Source organism: Mustela erminea, chromosome 4 (assembly GCF_009829155.1).
Source record: "Mustela erminea isolate mMusErm1 chromosome 4, mMusErm1.Pri, whole genome shotgun sequence".
In the NCBI taxonomy this organism is placed as follows: domain Eukaryota; kingdom Metazoa; phylum Chordata; class Mammalia; order Carnivora; family Mustelidae; genus Mustela; species Mustela erminea.
The window spans coordinates 148624121-148648683 of record NC_045617.1 but is presented as its reverse complement, the minus strand read 5'-3'; the positions used below and the strand labels follow the sequence as shown (position 1 = coordinate 148648683).

General features: G+C 41.3%; 2 non-coding genes and 1 pseudogene across 2 annotated transcripts; 1 reads left to right on the top strand and 2 right to left on the bottom strand.

Moving 5' to 3' along the window:
* Positions 1–9019: 9019 nt before the first annotated feature.
* TRNAS-GCU lies at positions 9020–9101 on the bottom strand. Its single transcript has one exon. It is a non-coding gene; the product is annotated as a tRNA-Ser (tRNA).
* Positions 9102–14860: 5759 nt separating this feature from the next.
* Positions 14861–14932, bottom strand: TRNAP-CGG. The gene has a single exon. It is a non-coding gene; the product is annotated as a tRNA-Pro (tRNA).
* Positions 14933–22683: 7751 nt separating this feature from the next.
* Positions 22684–23172, top strand: LOC116587623 (annotated as a pseudogene).
* The last annotated feature ends 1391 nt before the right edge of the window (positions 23173–24563 follow it).

Genomic DNA, 24563 nt, shown 5'->3' with positions numbered 1-24563 from the left:
GCACACGCCCACTTGTTCATCACAAATCAGGTGACTATATACATATCAGTATATTTTTAGCCCAATACCATCAGAAATAGACATTTTTTAAAATTTCCTTTATAATATGATAAAAATATGAAATGTTTTGAGATAAATTTGCCAAAAGATATTAACCACCTGTGCCTGAAAATACAAAAATATTTTTGGGAGAAGTTAATCAGGACAACTCAATGTGAAGATAAAGTTCATTCAGAAGTCAGAAGACTCATATTGTTAACCTGTCAGTTATCCCCCAACTGATCTGTAAATTTAAAAAACCCAATCAAAAACTCAGAAGCTTTCTTTGTAAAAATTGACAATATGATTCTAAGATTTGCATGGAAATGATAAGGATCTAGGATAGCCAAAACAATTCAAAAAGAACAAAGATGAGCGGCTATCAACTACTGATTTCAAAGAATTATTATAGAAAGTAAGATAGGCAAATAGGTCAATGAACATAACAGAGCATAAGAATAAACTATCGCATATGAACGACCGATTTTTGAAAGAGGCCTAAAGGTAAATTGGTAGAGAAAGGATAGTCTTTCTAATAATTGGAAAAACTGAATATCCACAAGCAAAAAAAAGAAGAGAAAAGACAACTTGGGCCCATAATTTGCAAAAATGACCTCAAAATGTATCATAGACTTAACCATAAAATGAAAATCACAAAACTCCTAGAAGGAAATATAGGGGAAAGTTTTGTGACCTCAGATTAGGCAAAGACTTCTTAGCTATGACACCACAGAAACAACCCAAGAAGGAACAAATTGATAAATTGGGCTTCTTTAACATTAAAAAATTCTGCCCTTCAAAGGACAAGAGAATCAAAAGTCAAGTCACAAACTGGGTCAGATCTTTGCGGAGTCACTTACTTGACAAAGGACTGTATTTATAGTGTGCTTAACATTCAACTCTGAGAGAATAAGGGATCCAATTAGATAAATGGGCAAAAGATACGAACAGACACTCCATAAGAAAGTATGTGCTTACCAAATAACTATAGGAAAAGATGTTGAGAATTGCTAGCCATTAGGGAAATTCAAATTAAAACCACAACCAAAGACCACCACACACTTACTAGAAAGGCCAAGTTAAAAAAAAGAATCATGCTAAGTGTTGGAGAGGAAATGAAGGAACCAGAACTCTCCTAGTAACCTTGTGCTGTCGATGGAAAATAATTTGACAGATTCTGAAGAAGTTAATCATATAATCTACAATATGATTCAGCTATTGCACTCCCAGGTTTTTACTCAAAAGAAAATGAAATATATGATCATGGTAGGCGTGGAAAGATCCTCCCTTCTTCCCTTCTGGGTCCTTCGGCTGGTCTAATAATTAAACTGACATAAGACAGAGTAATAGGAAAAGAACAAATTTGGCTTCATAGGTGCGGAGGCCCCATGGAAACATGACTCAGAGACATGAGCTAAGCAGGCAGCTTCTGTCCTTGGGAGACAGAGAAACAACGCATTTGTGAAGAACTGACAAGGTGAGCGGGGCGTGCGGTAGTAAATTAGTGAAGTACCAAGATTTGTTTATACAGCCTCTTTGGGCCTAAATTCCCACCTCTGCTGAGAAAGAGGTCTTCTAGCCTCCTTGGACAGGGAGGGCACCTTTCACATGGAAGATTTATTTCCTGATTTCCGGGGAGGGGAAATGAGGGTCAGAGTTCTTCTTATACCAGCCTGTTCTCAAGTAACTTTGTTCGAAATAACTGATATGCCAAAGTGGCACATTCTGTGAGGGCATACTGTACTGCCTTTCACCATACGAAGATTCGTACACCAGTGCTCACAACAGCCCTCTTTGTATTCGCCAAAATGTAGAAATTGTCTAATGTTCATCAGTACGAGATGGCTAAAAGATGCGGTCTATTTGTGCACCAGAATTCTACTTAGCCATGAAAACGAATGAGCAGCTGGTAGACAAACATGTTGGTTTCCTACTCCAGCACAATACACTACCACTGCTAAAAAAAAAAAAAAAAAAAATGGTGACTAACGTCACACACACACACACACACACACACACACACACACGAGGTCCCAAATTGAATTGTTCTGCCAAATCAACCAGACTCACTGAGGCAGACACTAACACCACGATTAAACCTGCCAACATTAAGAATTTACACACAGAATAGGCTCAAACATCATAGCCAGGACCCTAGTCTCTCCCATTTCCAAACCCTTCTCCAGCTACAAGTTCCCAGTCTAGAGGAGGGAGCAGGGATTGTCTTGCCATGAGTGTGATGCTGATAATCTTAGCTGTGCGCCATCCCCCATTTTTAGGTGACTGACCATCTCTCACACAGAGAAATGTAGTGAGCTATAACTCCACATGTCATCTCGAGAGGCAGTGGATAAATGGATAAATGGATAAATATTTATCTTGCAGCGTCTCTCAACATTCACCAGGCCCTTTAAGTTAGAACAATGATCCCTCCCCACCTGGGCAAAAATAATGGAAGTTGCCTCTCCCTGTTAGGGATGGGGGACTCACGTCCAGCATCCAGGAGATCAGGCTGGTCACCAGCATCATCGCCTGGATCTCAGCCACCAGCCTCCCCAGGTCCAGCTCCTTCAAATACGACTGATGTCAAGACATTGAGGACAAGTGAAGCCATGCTTGGTTCTCCCTCTCTAGACGTCTGACAAGGGAAGCAGAAGTTGTTTGCAGATTGTCAAACAGGGATTTTGAAGTAGTCCACGGGAAAAGGACATATCAGTCAATGCCTTTCTGAGTTTTTCTGTAAATCCAAAGAAGAATTTACCATTGTGGTAAGTGAGAAGGACTGAGAATGTTCTTGTTTCCAAATGATGTTGTAACATATGCATAAAATGTATACATAACACTAGAGAGAATATTTGAATTAATAAATTTAGAGAGGTTGCTGGATACAAAATGATGCACAAACATCAGTTTTATTTCTCTCTATATTACAGTCACAGATTGAATGATGATATTTTAAAGGGCTCATTTATCCTCAATTTAATCAGTGGCAAAGAGCTTGTTTTCCAAAAAATTTAAAAACAAACAAATAAAAACACTCCCTAACCGAGTAAAGATAAAGAAACCCATTTAAAAAAAAAAAAAACTGTCAAGACTTGAAAAGGCACTTTCCACGTTTCACTTTCCCTATAAGACTGCCCCTGTAAGATGTCAGTCTTAAGTCCCAAGCTGTTACCTCTGCTTTTGACTGGCTCCCAACTGGAGGTTCTCAGGACCTCCTCCTCTTTTAATTTGCTAGAATGGCTCACAGAACACAGGGAAACAACATTACCAGTTTATTAAAGGATGTGATAAAGGATATAAATCAACAGCCAGATGAAGAGATGCATAGGGCAAGGTGTGGAGAAAGAGCAAGGAGTATCCGTGTCATACCGCAACTCAGCATCTCCACACGTTCACCAGCCTAGAAGCTCTTTAAACCCAGTCCTTTTAGGTTTTCATGGAGGTTTCGTTGCACAGATGACTGACTAAGTCACTGGCCATTGGCTGATTCAACTTCCAGCCGCACTCCTCTCCCCAGAGGTGGGGGTTAGGACTGAAATTTTCAACCCTCTAATCACATGGTTGGTCCTCCTGGCAACCAGCCCTGCCCTAGGGTGGGATCCAAACATCCCCTTCACTAATAACAAGACACCCATTTCATTTTTATGGCTCTGAAGCATTTACAGGAACTGTGGATGAAGACCTAATATGTTTCACCATTATATTGTGGAGATATACAGAGCAACGAGGGTTATACCATCAAGAAAGATTAAGTGTCCTATAACTATTTGGGATTCTTTCAGTCCTTTGCAGATGGCTTAATGCCCATTATGTGGCAGGATGAGAGTTCAGTGCTTAAACCAAAATTGAGGAGTTAAAAAAAAAGCCAACTGGAGTTGCAAGTTAAGTATGATTGATAACATTGAGAAAAGGCAGGCTATATATTCCATTCCAAAAATGTTTTGAAAAAAGGTCGATTTTCTTTTTATTGAATTAAGTAGTATTTATCTTTACATGCAATTATGCATTCTTTATATCCTTTTTGCTCACTATGTCACTGCCTCATAAGATTTTGAGATCCATGAAATATAGCCCATGTTTCTGCGATTTTCCATTTTAACCCATGTCAACAAATAACACTCAACCTAACTTTAAATGGTTCTACGATGTGGCAGAGCCATTTATATTTTTAAGGAGACTCCCCTATTATTAATGTTTTCTCTAAAATTTGCTCAAGGTTGAAGGGGTAGAAGAATTCCATTAGCGAAGGAATGGTATGAGATAATTCCTGTACTTCCAGATCATCTACTTATTGTGTTTATTTTTAAAAAATAAATGCCACCAATGGTAAACACATATTACTCACTGAAGTTGAGTTCTAATGAAGTATAGAAAGAATGCAAGGATCAAAACTCACTTCTTACACTGAAGAGCTCCCTTCAGGCATCCAACTCTAAAGACTGTGAACTACATGTAAAGGACTCTGGTGCCAAGCTGCCATTTTATTGGAGCAGGTGAGATCACACCTTTTACCCACATCCTGCCACACCCATCTTGACTACTCTCTCCTTTGATTGGATTTTCCATGACAAAGCTAATCAAAGTAAGGCAGGAATTTCACCAGCCCATGTAAGACAGCCAGCTACATACACAAGAAAAGGATACAGAGTAATTTCAAATACTCCTGGGTTCTTGGAGACAACAAAGCAAGGCAACGTTGGCTTTTTAAATATGGGGTCTTGGAAGGCCTCTTAGACCTGATTCTTGAGGAGGAGGAAAAGGATACAGAGTAATTTCAAATACTCCTGGGTTCTTGGAGACAACAAAGCAAGGCAACGTTGGATTTTTAAATATGGGGCATTGGAAGGCCTCTTAGACCTGATCCTTGAGAAGGAGGAGGGACCAGCCTCATGAGAGCCTCAGGGAAAGGGAGAGTTTAGAACAGAGGATAAGGCAAACCAAACAGGTAAAAATCCTAAACATGCAAGCACATTTATCAGCTAGTGACCTTGGGACAGTTTAAGTTCTCTGTGCCCTGGATTTATTAAATTTTAAATGGAGATCATAATTGTATCAGATTTTTTTTTAATGGGAATGTGACCCACATTTGATTCGGAAGTGCTTCTCACCATGTCTGGCCCCTCTTAGACCTCCATGCCTTATTTAATGTGTGTGGGTGTGATCGTGTCTGTTTGCTCATACATCTGTTTGTCACGTGTGTGTCTGTGGGGGTTCCTCTGTCCCTGTACCACTCGGGGTCTGTGTGTTTCTGTCTTTCAGTAGTACTGTGTACGGTTCAAGTTGCGTCTCAACAGCATGACTTTGTGTCTGTGTTAGGATCTATGGGGTCACAGTCTGTATCACCTACCAGAAAGGACTTCCTTAGGGCTGTTCTGGGTCACCTCACTGTGCCCAAGATGGCCCAGCCCAGACCCACATCTGGGAGAACCGCTTAGTGATGATGCAGGACATTAACACTGGAGTGGATGAGATATGCTGTTTTGTGCCTGTCTGTTGCTATATCGCAGCGTCATTGTGTGCCTCCATCATTTTATCAGTGGCAACCACCGTATGGGTCCTTGATTAGACGAATGCCTGATTTGTATCTGGGTAACACTGTGTAGCAGTATCCGTGTTTTGTCCTTTCATGAATGTGTGGCTTTTCAGAATCAATGTGTTCAGAAGTCATTAACTCTGGCTCTAGATTTGCCATCACGTGAACCTCACAAATGCCACAAGGGGTGCGAGCTCCTGGATTTCTGGGGTTTGCTATTCAAGGACTATATACAAGGACTGTTTCTGCTCTCAGAACTTGACAAGACCCCAGACCTAGACCCATGTACATATGTACCCAGACTCAGTACACAAAAATTCTATTCTGGAAGTAACTTTTTCATTTACTATTTCTTTATAAGTCCATTATGTACCAGTATTGATAGCACAGACACTCTATAGAGTGGGACACGATGCAGGCCCTTAAGGAGAAAGGGAGACACATATTATGGGTGATGGATATTAAACAAATGGCTGGGAACATTTAACTATAATTCTCATATGTGCCTAAAGAATTACAAGGGTCCCTGAGAACTTATCACGAGGTGTCTTAATCTTTGACACGAAAAGGCCTCCTACGGTGGTCGGCATTAACTACAGAGCTGAGGATAGCAGAAGGGCAAGAGGACACTGCAGGGTGTCAGCATACAGCTCATTTTAATTGGCATATTTTCTGCTTGAAGGAAGAAATCTCTGGAGAAGCTTTCATGTTATCAGAAGATACAGCATTGAGAACAAATTACCATGACTCTTCAGTGGTCTAGTAAGCTAGGAAGGTTTCTACACATTTCATATATATTTGATAGAAGCAGATTAACTGTACCCAGGTGAGTGGGGAATGGGCTTGTTGAAGAAATATCACCCAAAGCAGTGCACTTGGGCAGATGTCTAATCAGCTGGTTCCATGATGAAGCGCCACACGTTATAGAATGTAGAACCACTCAAAGTTGAGAAGTAAATAATCAGTCCCTTTTCTCCATAGTCATTCTACAGAGGGTAAATCTGGAAATGATCTTTGAAAAAATATAACTCCATCAAGGCAAAAGGAGCAGTCCAGATTGCACAAACATCCTGAGAAATGGGTTAGGTAGGAAATCATAGGACACGGGTGAGAGAGATCGAAGCTTCACTCTGAGGAGTATTGAGTTAAGAGCATGGAGGGTTTTGAGCACTGACATAAGGACTTGGGTATTGATCTAAGAGACACAGTCAAGTTGTGACCATTTAATGTACATTTCTTACTTTACATATATATATATGCATACATAGAATTATATTATTATACACATGTGTGCATTATATTAATATATCTATCACATGTCAAGATTTCTCAACTTTGATACTAATAGCACTTTGTGCTGGAAAATTATTTGATGTTGGAGGCAGTCCTGTTCACTGGCAGCATTCCTGGCCTTTACCCACCAGAGGGTTCCTCTCTAGTTGTGACAACCAAAAATGTCTCCAGACGTTGCTGAATGTCCCGATGGGGAAAAGTAACCCGTGAGTGAGAACCGCTGCTATAGATGCCTCATTCATGAGAGGCAAGCCTGGTGGGGCCACAGAAGCCTCAGCCCTAACTTGAAAAAGCAGAAGGGCCAGAGGCAGCAACTCCTTAGGTTTGTTTTGGGTCTTCTGCTGAAGATCCAAGAAGTTTGCAAGGAGCTTTGGGGAATGAGAACGTCTCCAAGAAGGATGCTAGGCTGTTCCTGCTGCGGAGCAATGTAAGTCCAGGAATTCAGATAGAAGGTTCATGTCATCTACCTTTATATCGTCAACATTCAATGAACTCATTCATGCTTCTTAATCGGTTTTATAACTGCAGTAAAGTGCATGTATCACAGGAAACTTTACCTAGTGAGTGGATGATTGAGTCTTTGAGGTGGAGAGACTTCTCTATAATGATGCCAACAGATTTATTCAAAATAAAGCTCACAGGTGTAAAGCAAAGGTGGTTCCTTCACTGTAAGGAGCAATGATCTTCCCTCCTCAGCACTCACCTCCCTCATAGTGCCAGAAATTAACTCAGGGTTGACTCCTGTCCAGAATGTCCACAAGCTTACTGAGAGGGCCTTTCAGTAGACTATTTTCTCTCTCAAAAACAAATGTCCCATCTCAGTTTCAAATTCCCCACCCAGCTATTTCTTTCCCTAGAATTGTGTGCACTGGTGTGGTGGTGAAATGTTGGGCTATGCTCCTCTTGGCACTGCTAGGGAGAGTGCATTGAACACCGAGCTTTCCCTGGGGTCTGACGACCTCAAAACACATGTGTATCCTCATCCCCTGGCGGGGGGTGGGGGGTGGGGGGTGTCAGCATTTCCTAACATGACATTTCTGACAGCAGGCCTGCTTCTCCTCAAATCCACATCCACACAATGAAGAAATATCAGCCTTTCTATGACTAGCATATAAAAATAAGTTGGATTTAAATGAATTAATAAACAAATTTTCAAAAATAATAGCATATGTCATAGCATATTTATATATACCATATTTAATAGCATAATTTAGATACTTAAATACAAATATCTAACATAATCTATGGCCTATATTTCCATGAAGAAAAATCATATAAGACACTATTGAGATAAAGAAGACAATCGAAGGATATAATATGCATTGTCCAATTCAATAGCTAATGTCTATTATATTCAAATTGATCTATGGATTCAAACAAAATTACACCAGCCTTCCCTTTTCTGGGGCAGAAATTTACAAAATGATTCTAAAATATTTAAGGAAATACAAAAAGACTATTGAGAACAGGCCAATCTTGAATAGGAACAAGGGGTCAAGACTTATCACAAAGTTATAGTACATAGGACAGTGGGGTATTGTAAACTAGGCAGATGAAGAGAGTAGGAACCTGAAAAGCACCACACACACATGGACATTTGATATAAATGGCAAAGGTGATTTTGTAGAGCAAAGGCGGGGCGCCTAAGGTAAGTCTTTTAGACAGTGGTGTTTGATTATTTGAATACAAAAATGAATATCTTTATCTATAGATCAATGATAGATCAATAAGTAGATATTCCAATTGATTTTTCCTCCCACTAAAAATAAATATTGGTTCCAGGTGAATTGTAGATCTACATATAAGAGGTAGAACAATATAGCCTCCGCGCGTTAATAAAGGGCAAGATCTGGGATTTCTAGAGACATTTTTTTCAACCTCATCTAACTTTCACTTTCTCTCCTCCTTCCCCCGCTCCACCTCCTCCTTTCGCAGGCACCAGAAAGGAAGCCGACCAAGGGACTTGATTAATCACATAAAAGCGACCACATAGACAATCAGCACTCGAACAACCATAAAGGGGAGAATCCAGTTCACCATAGCGAGAGTCTGAAAGTAGGGAAGGGAGGGAGCCGCGAAGTCAACTTTCCCGGCAAATGGACTTTAATGGGATGTATTTTTTCCCCGCTCGTCCTTACTAAAATAGCTACTCGACGAAGGTGGGATTCGAACCCACGCGTGCAGAGCACAATGGATTAGCAGTCCATCGCCTTAACCACTCGGCCACCTCGTCACGGCACGCCGAACCTTCCAAGTACCTTATTCCAGAGTTGACACTCGGGAGCTCCTGGCTGTCTTGGATGGAAGGACGCGCAGGAGGTGGCTCGGGGACGTCCGGGGGACCTGGGCATGGCCCATTCCCATACGAGCCGACCAAGGAGTGGACTGGAAAACTCGCCCCGGGGGGAAAAGACGGGATTGGCGCTCCCAGGAGTCAGGACAAGTGTCGAGAGGCAACAGCCGCAGCACCTTGTCGGGGGTCAGACTCCCCGGCGCGGGCGGCCGGGCCCCTAGCGGCGCATGCGCGCAGGCGGTGGGCGTGGCCCGGCTGCGCGGGAACCTGGGGGCGGTCAGCACCTGCGCTCCCAGGGCGCGGCCTGAGCCCCCCGCGCGCAGACGCGCTCCCGGAGCTGGTGTCCCAGGGGCCCACCTCAGGGTCCTGGCGACTCGGGACCGGGGATTGGTGGTAACTTAGTCTGGGAGGTTAGACGACGGGTCCGAGCGCGGCCGTGCTGCCTGTCTACTCCGTGTCTTCACCGCCTCGACGCTGCCGGGTGACAGTGCGCAGAGAAGACCCCTTAAACTCTTGGGGCTCTTTTCTCCGCCTAAGAGCACCGGTGGGTTCTGCGGTCCCCCCAGATACCTCTGTGCCTCTTGGGTGATTTTCTTGGGGCAGGTTGCCCAACTTCCATTCGATTTTCCAGAAATGCGGTGCTAAATATGTTAACAGATTCACTGCCAGCGAGAAAATTATTTGGGGAAAGGATGGGGGGGGACTATTTCAACTGCTTTTTAAAAGATTTTTGACTTGTTTCACGGAATGAATAAAACGCACATAAATGAACATGGGTAGGGCTGAATTCTGACTAATCAGAATGAATCATAAATGCCTGGGGAAAGAAGGTCATGTTAAAGGTGGGTCTGGCAGAGGAAGTTTCCTAGAAGGGGCCAAGAGAGGGGTGTCCCACGCTGAGGAAGGGGCCTGAGCAAAGGCAGGAGGCTCGCAGGATCTAGACAAAGGTGAAGAATCTCTGTGGCTGGCGCTGGAGCACTTGAGTGACTGACTCAGCAGGGAGCCTCCATAAATCTGAGAAGGAAGGTGGCCATGAAGATTTTTTCCCTGAAGCCCAAGCAGATGAATCATGGATGAACAACAGGGAACATGGGCGAAATCCTGCAGGAGCGGATCAAAGAACCATTCTCTCTTCTTACTTGAAAAAAATCCTTCTATTTTAGTGCTTGCCAATTGACCTGCTTAGATCTTCAGGCTCAGCTTCACCCACTGCCCTCCACCTTGTTTTCCACACTCATCCAATTACTGATTTTTTTTGTTTAAGATTTTATCCATTTATTTGGGACAGAGAGAGCATAAGCAGGGAAGAGGGTCAGAGGGAGAGGGAGAAGCAGACTCCCCACTGAGTGGGTCCCCCCATGTGGACTCCATCCCAGGACTCTGAGATCACGACCAGAGCTGAAGGCAGCTGCTTAAGTGACTGAGCCACAAGGTACCCCCAATTCCTGATTTTTGTGTCAAGAAGGATCTATTTTTTGTCTTTCCAACAAGACCTTTTCCCTCATGGGGAGCTCTTGCCCTTCCTCATTTGAACCTGGATAGATTTTTTTTTATTTTTATTTTTTTATCCATACCTTGGTTCTCAGCTCAAAGCTTTTTTTTTTTTTAATTAACATTTTTTGGGTCAAAGTTAACCACACATGTTTTAAACTTTTAAGTACTTCAAAAATATGTGTACATGAAGAAGTGGTCTTCTTCCTCTTATTCCCCCTTAAGAAAGGCAAAGGTTTTCAGCCATTTGGCTTTTTGTTTGTGTTGTTTTGTTTTTAAGAGCATCCTATCTCCAAATCTCATGCTATGGCAGAGAGGGCTAGTTGTCCATCAGTATTTGTTCCTTTCTTCCAAGAAATGGACATTTTAGGGCTCACAGCTACCCATGAGAAAAAAACAATGCACAACTTTCTTTAAGAGTTAAGCGTGGCCACAGTGACCAGTTTCTACACTAGTGCATTCGAGAGTAATGGTTTGTGAAACTTGCAGGTTATGCCCAGAAGAGGAAAGAAATATGATCCACTTCTCTCTTCCTACTCTTGTTGCTTGCTGGACAAGGCAACACCATAGGAATGAAGGTCCATGACATACAAAGCAACACCATAGGAAGGAGGGAGCCGTGAGGTAGAATACTGGAACTAACACCATGGGGCCAAAGCACCCCCCTGGGATTGAATATACCTTCAGAAAATTATGTGAGAGATGAGTAACATCTGCTTCCTTTAAGCTACAGCACGTTGGGGTCTTTATTACAAAGTCAAAATTATATTCTAATACACATGCTTTTATTTCTACTTATTGATTTTTTTAAGTTTAGTATTTTCTATTGATTACCCATTACACAAAAAGGAGTCACCTTTCCTGAACATGAGAATTGTTTTTTCCAAGTTGCCACAAATAACCATGTAAGTTTGGCCAAAAAAAAAAAAGGGGGAGGGGAGAAATTAAAGCTTTCTGGAGTTGCTGTACAGTTTTCATCATGATGTCTTCACCAGATCCTGTACATTTTCTTCCCCTGTCACTGGTGGTAGATATCCCATATCTTAAGTCTTTTTCTATCTTAATTTGCCTCCTCCTTTGGTGGGACAAAAGCTACTCTGCATTGTAGAGTAGCTTCGTGGAGAAGAGTTCATTGGAAATAAGGGTTTTAAGTATTTTGGCATTGGAGAATATCTTTTCTGTTTCTCTAACATTTGATTAAATGTTGTTGGGTATGGAATGCTGGGTTGGGGAGTATTTCCTAATTCATTTGAGAATTAAGAAGTCATTCTAATTACTGATACTTCATTTGTAATTAGCTTTCTAATTAGCTCTCTGTCCCCAGTGTTCCTAAATGTCTGAAAGGTAAGCCATCATATGTTTCTATTTTTATTCATTGTTCTGAGAGCTCTATTATTTCATTAAATTTGGAAAATCATATATTTCAGTTTGGAAAATTAGCTTTACTTTTTTGTTGTTGATTTTCTCATATATGCATTCTCTATTTTCAGTCTTTTTTTCCTGAAATTTCTTTTGGCTCAATTTTAAGCCTCCAAGATGTTTCCTCTTCTTTTTTCTTTCTTTCTTCCCTGCCCCACTTTTTTCCCCCTTACTATTTGCACTCTTATTTTTTTAATAGACTTATTTTTTAAAGCCAGTTCTAGATTTACAGAAAAATGTTTAGGAAAGTACAGAATTCCCACATACCCACTCCCTCCTTCTACAGCTTCTCGTATTATTTACATCTTACATTATTGTATTACATTTGTTACAACTGATGAACCAATGAAACTAAAATCCGTAATTTGCATTAAGCCTCACAGATTTTTGTGATTTTGATGTTTGTGTTGCAGATTCTATGGGTTTTGACAAAGATGTAATGGCATGTGCCCATCATTACTGTATGATACAGAATAATTTCACTGGCCTGTGCGCCATCTCTTTATTCCTATAGCCCTCCCTACCCTTTTCAGAGTAGTTTTTTTTTTTCACTTAACATTATGATTTTAAGGTTCTTTCATGTCTTTTTGTGGCTTGATAGCTTATTTCTTTTTCTCACTAAATAATATTCCATCGCATGGATGTACGAGTTTGCTTATCCATTCATTTTTTTTAAAGATTTTATTTATTTATTTTAGAGAGATAGATTTTAGAGAAATAGAGAGGTAGAGAGAGATAGACAGGGGGAGGGGTGTAGGTAGATGGAGAGAGATTCTCATCCAGACTCTACACTGTGCTCAGAGCCTGACTCAGGACTCAATCCCAGGACTTTGAAATTATGCCCTGAGCCCAAACCAAGAGTTGGACGCTTAACCGTTGAACCACCTAGTGGTCCACCCCATCCAATCATTTATTGAAGGACATTTTGGCTGGTTCCAAGTTTTCACAATTATGAATAAAGCTGCTATAAGCATTTGTATGCAGGTTTTTGTGTAGTCATAAGTTTCAACTCACTTGGGTATGTACTAGGCAGCATGACTGCTGGAGTTTTCCTTTATATTTTTACTCCATATTCTGGAAGATGTCCTTCACATTAATTCCAGTTATTCCATTAAGTTTTTCATTTCTAGTCTCACAATTTTAGTGTGAAGAGGCTTTTTTGTAATTAAGTTGTTTTGTAACAGCATTCTTTCTCTCTGTAATAAGTTTCCTGAGAAGTTTTCTTCTCTCTGCATAATATTTTCCTCTATTTTTTTAGTTCACTTTAATCTCTTTCGTGTTAGACACTTACTGTAGATGCCTAGTGATCTTTGGTTGCTGCCCTAAAAATAACTGGAAACTGAGATTATGAGTCCAGTTTATTGAATGTGCGCTTGCCTGTGCCATTTACTATAAGACAGTATCTTTAGCTTCTCTTTCTTGGGCTAATAAAATGTCTTGAAGAAGGATTATTCAATCTCTGGCTTAGATGGCATAGAACTGACTTCCTGCCTCCTAAGAAAATTCTTGAAGGACAAAGTTTGAGGGAAGTTCCTTTTGAATTTCAAACTTAATGAGTGACACCATCTACTTTAAGTTAGAAAATTGTGTTTCCAAATAAATTATAAATTCATAATTCATGTAGAAAAAGAGACAATATATTATTACAACTTCTGAATAAGGACCTACATCTTCAATGCTAATTAAGTCTCCAAAATTGACCAAAACAAGGAAAGGTAGAAAAGGTCACACACTTTCAGAATACTAAAATGAGCTGGGCCAGTTGAGCTTTGAAAGAAATTGCAGTGCTTTGTGTGTGTGTGTGTGTCCACTCTGTGTTGGTCACAAAACAGCAGTTATTCTAAGGAAGTATCTTAATTTAGCTGGCATGAACAGAGTAACTGGATTAATACCTTCCTCTCCATCTTTTGTTTTTTCCTTTTAAATTTGTATTCGTGCCTTTACCTGAGCATTTTCAACAATTCCTAAGTGAGGGCTTTTTCTGGGGGGGAGGGGACAGTACTGGTCATTCTCGGGCACGGGGCAGGGAGTCCCCTCTGGTTTTAATCTCGGATGTTCAAACCCTGGCCGGCAATCCCTGGTTCTCCCGGCGTTTATGGAAGTCTGTCCTTCCTTCCTAGGACGCATGAAAATGGTAACTATTTAGTTTCTTGTGATACTAAATTCCGCAGAAACGAAAGCTTTATTATTCCTCGCCCACTCCCACGTCCCTAGCACGGGGCACAGGCTGACACGCGGCAACCGCTGAACATTCATTCGCCGACTGAGCAAATGAACGAGCGCCCACCGGTGCGGCGCAGGGAGAGAGAGAGAGGGAGGGGAAGACAGCGAGAGAGAGAGAGAGGCAGAGAGGCGGGCTCTCCCAGCCGCGGACCGCCGCGCGAGCGAGCACCGTGGCGGGGGCCCCATGGGCCGCTAGCCCGAGAACGTTCCCCGCGGCGCGAGTTACACGCGGAAACCCCACTTCCGGCCAGGCCCGCGGAGGGAAGATCCGGCCTGGCGCCGACCCTCGCGCCTTCCCCGCGTCAGGTGTGCGCATGCGCGTGCGCGCTCGCCGGCCACACCCCCGACCTTCCTCCCTGAGAAGGGATGCGCTAGGACGCCGGCGCGGAGGCTCTGCTGCAGGTGTCTCGCCGCCTGGCAGAGGCCGGCGTGCGAGCGGGGCTCTTCCGATGGCGGTGCCTTTGTGCATATGGTGAAAGCCCAGTGTTTTTGGCAAGAATATTTGGGAAAATACTTTTTTAAATTTCTTCCTTGATTCTGTAAATCCAGTTGGTTGAAAAGGAAGCGGGCTCGTCCGGGATTTGAACCCGGGACCTCTCGCACCCGAAGCGAGAATCATACCCCTAGACCAACGAGCCGCCTACGTGCAAAGGCCTTCCATATTTTGGTATAAGAAGAAATAAAATAAAATTCTCCGTTTTACTTTGCTTAAAATAATTTGTTTCCCGAGAAGGTGTAATTCCCCACCAATCGCTTGCATAAATGAGACAGCTGGAACAGTTGTTTGTGTGCACGGTTTGTTGATTGCTTAAAACACCGTGATATCACTTGATTCTAAGACCGGTCACCTGAAGGAAATTTGGACATTTTCTTTTTCCTTTGTTCTACTTTGCTAAACTACTCTACGTAACTGATCTTGTTTTCATTTAGCTTTTAATTAAATTCAGTTAGAAAAATTCATGTTTTGGAGTTTTCCTCTTCTCACTATTATCCTTTTTAAAAGCTGGATATTACTATTTCTGAGGGGATTGGGAAACCATTTGCTCTAACAAGAAGTCTTTGCAGCTACCAGAATCTCTGCAAATTTTAAGAACACTCCGAATCTCTTTAAATTCTGCTGATTCGATTACATAACATCAATTTTTTCAGGGGCACAAGAAGTTTGTATTAGGTGAGTTTATTAGCTTACCAAAACTTATGGTTAAAGTCAAAGTTTTTACCAGGGGTCATTAGCTGATATCTGTAAACACCATTTTAAATCCATGTAAATATGTATGCACCGAACTAATACACATTTCAGATTTGCTGTGCTAAATTCAGTGCCTTCAAAATTTAAGGCAGTTTGCCCCATTACATTCATTCTTTCAATTATTCTATAGTTATTTATAGAATGCCAGTTTGTTTTTATTTTTTTACCCCAAATGAAATTCTTTTACAAAGATGAATAAAAATAATGATTTTCTTGAATATGTGAGAAGAGAAATCAATCCTTTGTGAAAGAGAGAGTGCACTTAAACTAGCACTCTACATTTTGGGTAAATGGGTTTGGGTTAATATTTACAATTTGGGTTAAATGATTATGAAGTTACTAGGCATTCCTCTTTCGATATCCTACTCACTTAATGTTGCAATAGTGTGATTCCAAAACAATCCAACTCTTGCTTTGTACCTTGACAGTTTAAAACTCTTGACTGATTTCTCTAAAACATTTATCTTTGGGTAGTAATAATTCCTCACTGCCCTCAAACTCAAACCTTGATTTAGACTCAATATATCACTTTCAAGAAAACATGTTCTCCTCTTAAAGAAATAACATCTTATATTCATTTACAACTGGGTCCCCTGATATAGGACTATAATAAGACTTTAAATCAAAGTTCACATACTTCATTGTGGAAAAGAATTGTTCAACCTGAACCCCCAAATTTCCCAAAGAATCAATTCCTTGATACTCACCAGAGTACTTCCTTTCATCTTGAAATCAACTGAATAGATTAGTTCACTAATTTTTGAACTCAGTGCAATGGTCTAGGGGTCACACCCTCCGCATTCTAGACTTCGAACTTCTTTCTTCATTTCCATAGTGTAATATACTTTCCCCTTTCTCAATCCAATTTCCCTGAGGATAATAAATTACGTCAGTGAGAATTCAGACTCCAAACAAAGGTCATTATTTAAACATTACTAAAAGTAGCATCATTTTACACAGTAGATGACCCACATGTAATTTTATATTCCAGTCATTTTACTGAGACATCTACTGCCCTTGTCTAGGCCATGTAGGTCATATGTAGTAAGATGCTTAGTTATGTTGACAAACATGATTATATATTCATACTTAAACTCAAATTCATTGGTAAACAGAAGGCACACCATAAAGCTATAGTTACAGAAGACAAGTTAGGACAATGATACCCTAACAAATAAGAACAAGACTTATTCACCAAGTTTCTATTTAATAATTACTTGGTGTCAGATTTTTTTTAAAATTTTACTTATTTATTTGACAGACAGAGATCACAAGTAGGCAGAGAAGCAGACTCCCGGCCAAGCAGAGAGCCTGATGCCAGGGCTCGATCCCAATACCCTGGGATCATGGCCCAAACCAAAGGCAGAGGCTTTAACCCGCTGAGCCACTCAGGCAAAGGCAGAGGCTTTAACCCACTGAGCCACCCAGGCACCCCTACTCAGTGTCAGATTTATGTTAGGCCTTAGGTTACCAAAGGCAAATTAGAGTTTCAGTCCTTATAGAGATTAACTGGCTCTTTGGGTAGTTACAACTTTCACTTTTCTAGATGTTCTCAGCTGAGAGTTTTTTCATGTTCTCTCATATCTCTCACCAAAAAGCTTCCTTATATGGCTTTAACTCTTCCTTTCAGACTACTTATGGTGGTAAGGTTTGGATTTAGCTGCCATGGACTTTCCTCAGGGATAGCTCTCATATGTTGTAATGGTAGGCTGATACAATCTTTACACCTGTCACTTAATACCATTATCCTTGGAACTATTACTGAATCACTAGGTTTATTACCATTTCACAGGTGGGAAAAAGAAGCAATTGTGGCACCAAGTATATAAGAGTTAGAAAGAACTTTTCTCTCTTCACACTTTCAGAATCAAAAAGAGGAGCCACAATCTTCTTGCCTATTTAATCAATGTAACTATATTTAAATGACAACTAATATACATTTGGGGGCCTTCTGAGGACTTCTTAACTTAGGCTCAGGTTACTAAATTTTTCATCCTTCCCATCTGTTGCGTGAGAACTACTGCCACCTGAGTTCTATCTGTAGACTAATCTGTGACTTGCTTAACACTATAAAGTTCAAAACTCTAGTTTTAATCTGTATTTTTACCTAAAGTATATATTTGGACTCTATTGCAAATTTCATAATCTACTCTGTGGTCTGACAAATGATTTGAGTGACATTCATATTAATTTCCTATAATTGACTTTCACAGAGGTAATTGCCTGACATTTTCTTTGACAAGTTCCACAGAATTTGCTTTCTCATAAGTGAGACGGAGTGGACACTGTGCTCAGGTCTCCTGATCCCCAACCACAAACTCCAGCATTTCTTGGCTGCCTCCATCAAGGGAAAAAGCTAAGACTCTATGCCCTTGAGTAGCCTGTGTTGCAGGAATGCAGAAGGAGGATGCTGACTGAAAGAGGGTTCTTGATTGTGAAGACTGGTAAAGACGAGACCAAACCAGTCTGCCCCAAGACCGAGGGCAGCACTGACTTTTCAACCAAGTTCTCCCTCATTATAATACTAAAAAAATCACCCCGAAAGGTGGAGATGTAACATGCTAATTAGACATGTGACACATGAAGAAGCTCAAAGACCTTTAAGCACATGGGGGCCAAGCCGTCCCCTCCTCTATATTCCCACAAGCCCTCTTTAAAGCTCTCCCTGACCCCGCAGAGCCAGCCTGCTAACTCCTCTGGGCTGCCTCCCTCCTGCCCCAACAGAAGCCCCAACAAAACCTTGTCTTCTACCTCCTGTCAATGTCTATTGTTCAGGGAGCCCTAGAGCCCAGTTAGGCGACAGAAGTCAGCATTTTTGCCAACGCATTTATTTCAATAGGTGGATTGTACCTAACACTGGATTGTACCCCAAGTCCGGGTCATTGCTACTGTATCTGGCTTGTGATTTTGAAATCTCTGTATTCTGCTATAACTAAGCACGGAGTCCTTCAAAGATTTAACACATCAGTGCAAGCTGCTGTCTCCAGATTCTTTACAGACCGGCATCCCTGCTTGTTGGCAAGTGAATGCTTTGTGTGTCTCTCCTGTGTATGTCCTTAGCTTTAGAAGGTCTGGACTTTTCAGTGGGATTGAGAAGGAAGAATTTGAAATGGCAGCTCCTTTGAAAGATGGTTCATCAACCAATTAATTATCTTATAAAGGTTTTTTTTTAATCAATGTTTTTCTGAAAATTTTTCTTCAGTCAAGGAGAAGACCCAGGAGACAGCTGATATTTCTGTCAACTCTAACTTCTTTGTCTTCATTAGTTTTCCTGTCTTCTATCTTGCGAGGATGCCATCTGCTTTGATCATCTCACACTTTATTTCTATTTGTCTGATCCAGTTCTTCCCAAAGATGACTAACAGGCCAGTTTTGGAGAGAACAGCAGGGCACCGAATCACCCCGTGGCCTGATGCGCCCATGGGACTTTTCAGAGCCAGAACAGTGCACCAACCTCATTTTCTCCTGGCAACACGAGTCACGATTGTCCTTTGGTTTGTATTTCTTTCTAGAACGAACTGGAGTATACCTGTGACTCTCAGCCTTCTGGAATTATCAGAGACTTGGAGGGGGAGGGCGTAGGTTGTGGAATTCTTGGCTCTTCTGGATAGCCCTGAGGTCAGACACTGCTCACCGCCCAGATTCCAAGATTACACCCAGGCAAGGAGGGAGGCCACCTCCAGATCCAGGGCCATCAGCGGCCAGACGCCCAAGGACAGGAGCACTGCTTCTTGAAATGTTTTCTCTCCACTTACTTGTTTTTTCGTCTTCTAGTACTCATTTGTTGTTGGGTTTTGGAAAGTTATGTTAGTTTCTACCTTTTGATACCTTTGTGATACCTGCTAAGATTGTTCTTTGACTTAATATTCTAGTTGACTAATTTGATCTTCAGGTATAGCACCCATGGTCTTATCTGATAGTCTGTTGAGTTTTCAAAAAATTCATTCATTGCTTATGCATATGCAGGGTCTCTATTTATTCCAGCATCACGTTTCTGTCTCCTTCCTTTATGACTTTGTAAATTTGTATTAGGTTTATTTTAAATCTGTATTTGAATCTCATCCATAAACTCTTTCACTTCTAGCATAGATTTCCTCATTATTGTCATTTTAAGATAGAGTTTGCACCCTGCACATGTCTCCTGCCCAACCTCTGGGCCCATGCTCTCCCTTTGTTGATAACATATGTTTCTGGTAATAGGAGAAAAACCCCCTTCCTGATTGTGCAGATCCCAGTGATACAAGGTGAGAATGGCCATGCCACATGGCAGACCCTTCTGGTTTACCAAGTTGGCCATACTACATCTCATTTGCCCCCTCTCCACAAGGAAGCCATCCACCTCTGCCAAGAAATTTTCCTGTACCGTCTGCTACAGCGCTGTGCTTTTTCTGCAGTATTTCCCTATTTTTCCTGGGATGTATGTGAGAAGAAGTTGGCTGTATTGAGAGCAGGGAGACATTACTTTGTCTGCCTTTTAAATACAGGGTTTGAGTCCTAGCCTGAGTGATAGCAGGTACCTAAATCACAACTCTGAAATTGTTTCTACCACTGGACATTCTATGAATTCTTTGAGACAGGTAGTGACTACAACAGCATAAAGCTCCAAAAAAGTGGTTTTCTTTCTACCCCTCTTCTCACTCTGTATTTTTTTATTTTTATTTTGGTTATTCTTCAAGAAATACACCCACTCTCCTCTTGTCTCCATCCTGGCTGAGTTACCACATAGCTTCCAAAAGTGACTGATAAAGGGGAGAGGTAACAAGGGAAAAATCCAAACCTCCCAAATGCATATTTTAAGGAATATCTTTAGGATTTAAATACTTTGCAATAATGAATTGAGTCTTCTCTTTAATGAACCTGGTATCGCAAAACTGTGTCCTTTCTCTCAATTACAAGTCCCAGCCTCTTTATTCACACTGATTTTAGCTGTTCAGAGTTTCATATACTGGCACACAGTTTTACCTTAATTGTCCCCGGCATGGGAGGGAATCAAGGGGCAGGACTAGTCACAGCTAATACTGTTCTCAGTTCAATGGTGTGGTCAGGTGTGCAGAACTCACACGTGTTTCGGGGAAACCACAGTGTGTCTGGAAACAAACCAGAGGTTGGTGTTAGTTTGAGACTTCCAGAACTTCCTGAGTGTAATCTGAAACTGGCTCCTCTGAGGAGAGCAGGGAGAGACTGAAGAAAGAGGCAGAGGCAGCCATCTCTAGGTTGGTAGGTGGCAGTTTTAATTAGCAAAAGAATTTACATACTAGGCTTGTCTTTGGTGGCCAAAGACAAGTCGACCCCTGCACCTGCCTGCCAAATCTTAGAAGTTCATACAGAGGAGGTCCTAACTGGGTTCACTCGCATACAATGTCTAGAGGGTGTCGAAACACTATCTCACTATCTCAAAGCTGTGTCCTCGGGGTGGCTTCTAGAAGCAGGGAATGCTCACAGAACCCATATTCCAAAGACAGGGGAGGGAGTGAAGAGCTCCTGTTGCCAGGGTCTAGCTCACGAGTCAGCCAGTGACCACATCCTCTCAATGACCTGCCCAACATTTGGAAGAATCCATTTAATTGGATTCATAAGGTTTCAACCTTTACCTCATTGTCAGAATCAGGGTCCAGAGTTCTAATATGTAAATCATGGAATAGTATTTATTCATTTCTGTAAAATTAATAAGTGATTACAGGTACTGGACAGTGATCCATGTGTTCTGGCACATTTCTCCCGTTATCCTTTGTAAAGGTCATGATGTCACTATTCTCAGCCCCAGTTTTCAGGTGAGGAATTTCTGAGACCTAGTGTATTTTACTGACCACTCGGTTATATTTTACCACTCAGGGTTTTATAATAGCCTGTTAAAAGTTATAGGAGCCTGAAGAAAAAGTAACATTAGAGAGCCAGAATTTTGTTATTTTGATGAAAACACATTTACATGATACGTAGCATCTTCCATCAGCAGCAATCGCCTTTAGGCATATGAATGCTCAGAAAGAATTTCCATAGTCCAGGCGATTCATGTTTTATTTTCATTGAGGTAAAACATACATGAGGAGAACCATATATAGCTTACACACACAGCTCGAGGAATCTCTGCAAACTGTACATATCTATAATACCACCCTCCTGAGGAAAGACAAAAACCTTAGCAGCAGTAAGCCAGGAGTATCTCCTGTTGCTCCTTTCCCCTCACCATACCAGAGTCTTGACTGTCCTGACTGAACAGATTCGTTTCTTTGTCTGCGGCTGGCTTCTTTCAGGGGGAAAACAGACAACCAGCCCTACTTCCTATCTCTTATGCTTCCAACACTGCCACCAAAATATATTTTGAGATTTAGATTACTTGATTTGAAAACAATAAACTAGAGAAAGAGGAACTATAATAAGGGATACAGCCAGAATTCTGTGATGACCCCTGTGGTTCCTTTTTCTCTGGTGTGCAGACCTCATATAATCTTCTCTCCTTGAGGGGAAGGAAAAATTCTTCCTCTACTTTTCAAGGTCTTCCAGCTGGTTTAAGAATTAAATTGATGTGAGACAGATTAACAGGAGAAAAAAAAACCCACAAAGTTCTATTATGTATGCCTGGAGGACCAATAATGAAATGGAGAACTTAAGAAATGACCAAGACAGGTGGTTTTTATACTTTTTAGACAAAAAAACAATACATTTTTGAGGAATTGACAGGAGAAAGAACACAAATGTTCGGGAACTTTACTGAGTAAGGAATTCTAGGTGGAATTTGGACTGAGATAGCAGATTAGTAAAAAACATAACCGGGTTGTAAATACAACCTGATCCGCTCTTAAATTTTCCATCTCTGGTACAAAAATGTCTTTTTACTTCTTAATACAGAGTGAATATTTTTCATATGAAAGATGTATTTCCTGCTTTCAGGGACACCACAGAGGGTCTGTTTCCCTAATAGCTTCAATTCAATATATCAGTATGTGACTGTGGTACATTTTGGGACAACCTGCCTATGGCCCCTACACTGCCCTGATTGGATTACATTACATGACAAAGTGGAAGGGGTTTTTCAGATGTAATTGAAGTTCCTAAGTTAAAAATAATAATAATAATAATAAAAAAAAACAGACATTAGGCCTTGCAGTTGCTGCCTCCTGGAGCCACCTGTGGGGCCCAGCCATGGTCAGCTCCACTGTGTTCTTCAGTGTCACCCTGGACAGCAAGCCCTTGGACCAACTCTCCTTCATGCTGTTTGCAGACAAAATTCCAAAGACAGCAGAAAACTTTTGTGCTCTGAGCCATGGAGAGAAAGGATTTGGTTATAAAGTTTCCTGCTTTCACAGGATTATTTTGGGATGTAAGTGCCTGGGTGGTGACTTCACCTGCCACAGTGGCACTGGCAGTAACTCCGTCTGTGGGGAGAAGTTTAATGATGAGAATCTCATCCTGAAGCTTATGGGTCCTAACGTCTCATCCATGACAGACTTGGACCCAACATGAACGGTTCCCAGGTTTCCATCTGCATGGCCAAGACTGAGTGCGATGGGAAGCATGTGGTCTTGGGCAAGATGGTAGGGGGCAGGAATATTGTGGACGCCAGGGAGTGCTTTGGGTCCAGGAAAGGCACAAACAACCAGCAAGAAGACTGTGACTTCTCACTGCGGATAAACCTAATACATTTGACTTGTGTTTTATCTTAACCACCAGACTATTCCTTCTATAGCTCAGGAGAGCAACCCTTCACCCATCTGCTCAAAACATCTTACAATCTTTATGCTCTCGCTGCAGTTCTATGGGTTCCATATTTTCCTTACTCCCCTGCAAGTCTAGCTGGATTCCAGAGTTACGTTTATGATTGTGAAATAAAACCTAAACAAAACAGTGACAAAGAGGGTGACTGGTGATCCTGGATGGGTCTGACCTAATCAGGTGAGCACTCTGAACGAGGGTCCAAAAGAGACATATTTAGAGGGAGAGGGGCTCCCCTGCTAGCTTTGAAGAAAATAAACAGCTATAATATGAACTGCTTCTGAAGAGGGTCATGTAGCAAGAATGGTGCCTTTAGCAACCAAGAGTCTGAGTTCTAAAACAACAAGGAACAGAAGCTTGCCAACAGTTGAGTATGGCTAGAAGAGCCTCAGATGAAATTGCAGCCTTAATGACACTGAATTTAGTCTGAGACACTAAGTTGAAGATACACCTAAGCCATATTCCTAGTCTGCTGAAACTATGAGGTAATAAATTTGTGTTATTAGTCATTAAATGTGTAGTAGTTCGTTACATCTCCATAGAATACTAATCTACGAAACTATGTGAACATGGGGATTTCTTAACTGAAAGTCATTCAAGTAGACTGTCCCTTTTAGAGAAAGAACCGTCACCATGAACTGTGACACTCTTAGTATTTCTAGTATCAACAAGAAGTGGGGAAATGAACAGATTTCTTACAGTGGTTTGATCAATTTAGCCAGTTGTCAAATAGTAGTTTTTAAGGTATCATGGACACTTAAATATTTGTTCTTGGCAATTGGCCAAAGCAGCCCATAGGTCTCATTTTCTCTCACTTGGTTAATCATCCAACTTTTGATCTCACCTCCCGTCTTGATCTCAGGGTTGTGAGTTCAAGCCCTAGATTGGGCTCCATGCTCGGTGTGGCGCATACTAAAGAAAAGCAGAAGGAGAAGAGAAAATTTCTCTCGTTTTCCAAAATCCTTCTTGCCATTTCACCTCCTGTGCTATTTTCCTTTCTTCTGTTCATGCATGTGTTTTACTTGCCTTTCCTTATGGTTGATACAATAAGCGTTGTGGACTAGAATCAGCTTCCCCACTTACTTGCTATACCTTGTTTGGTAATTGGACATTAATTCCTTTACATGTTTATTCAATCATTATGAACTTTATTTGTGCAAGGAAATAAGATGGGATAAAAATAAGTAAACAAGAAATAAGATCCCAGTTAGATCCTACCCCGTCCTTTTCAAATATCTGAGTCTCTCATTAGCTATCAAGTTTTCACTGGAAAACAAGGTTTTGTTTTGTTTTGTTTCCATTTGCTGTCT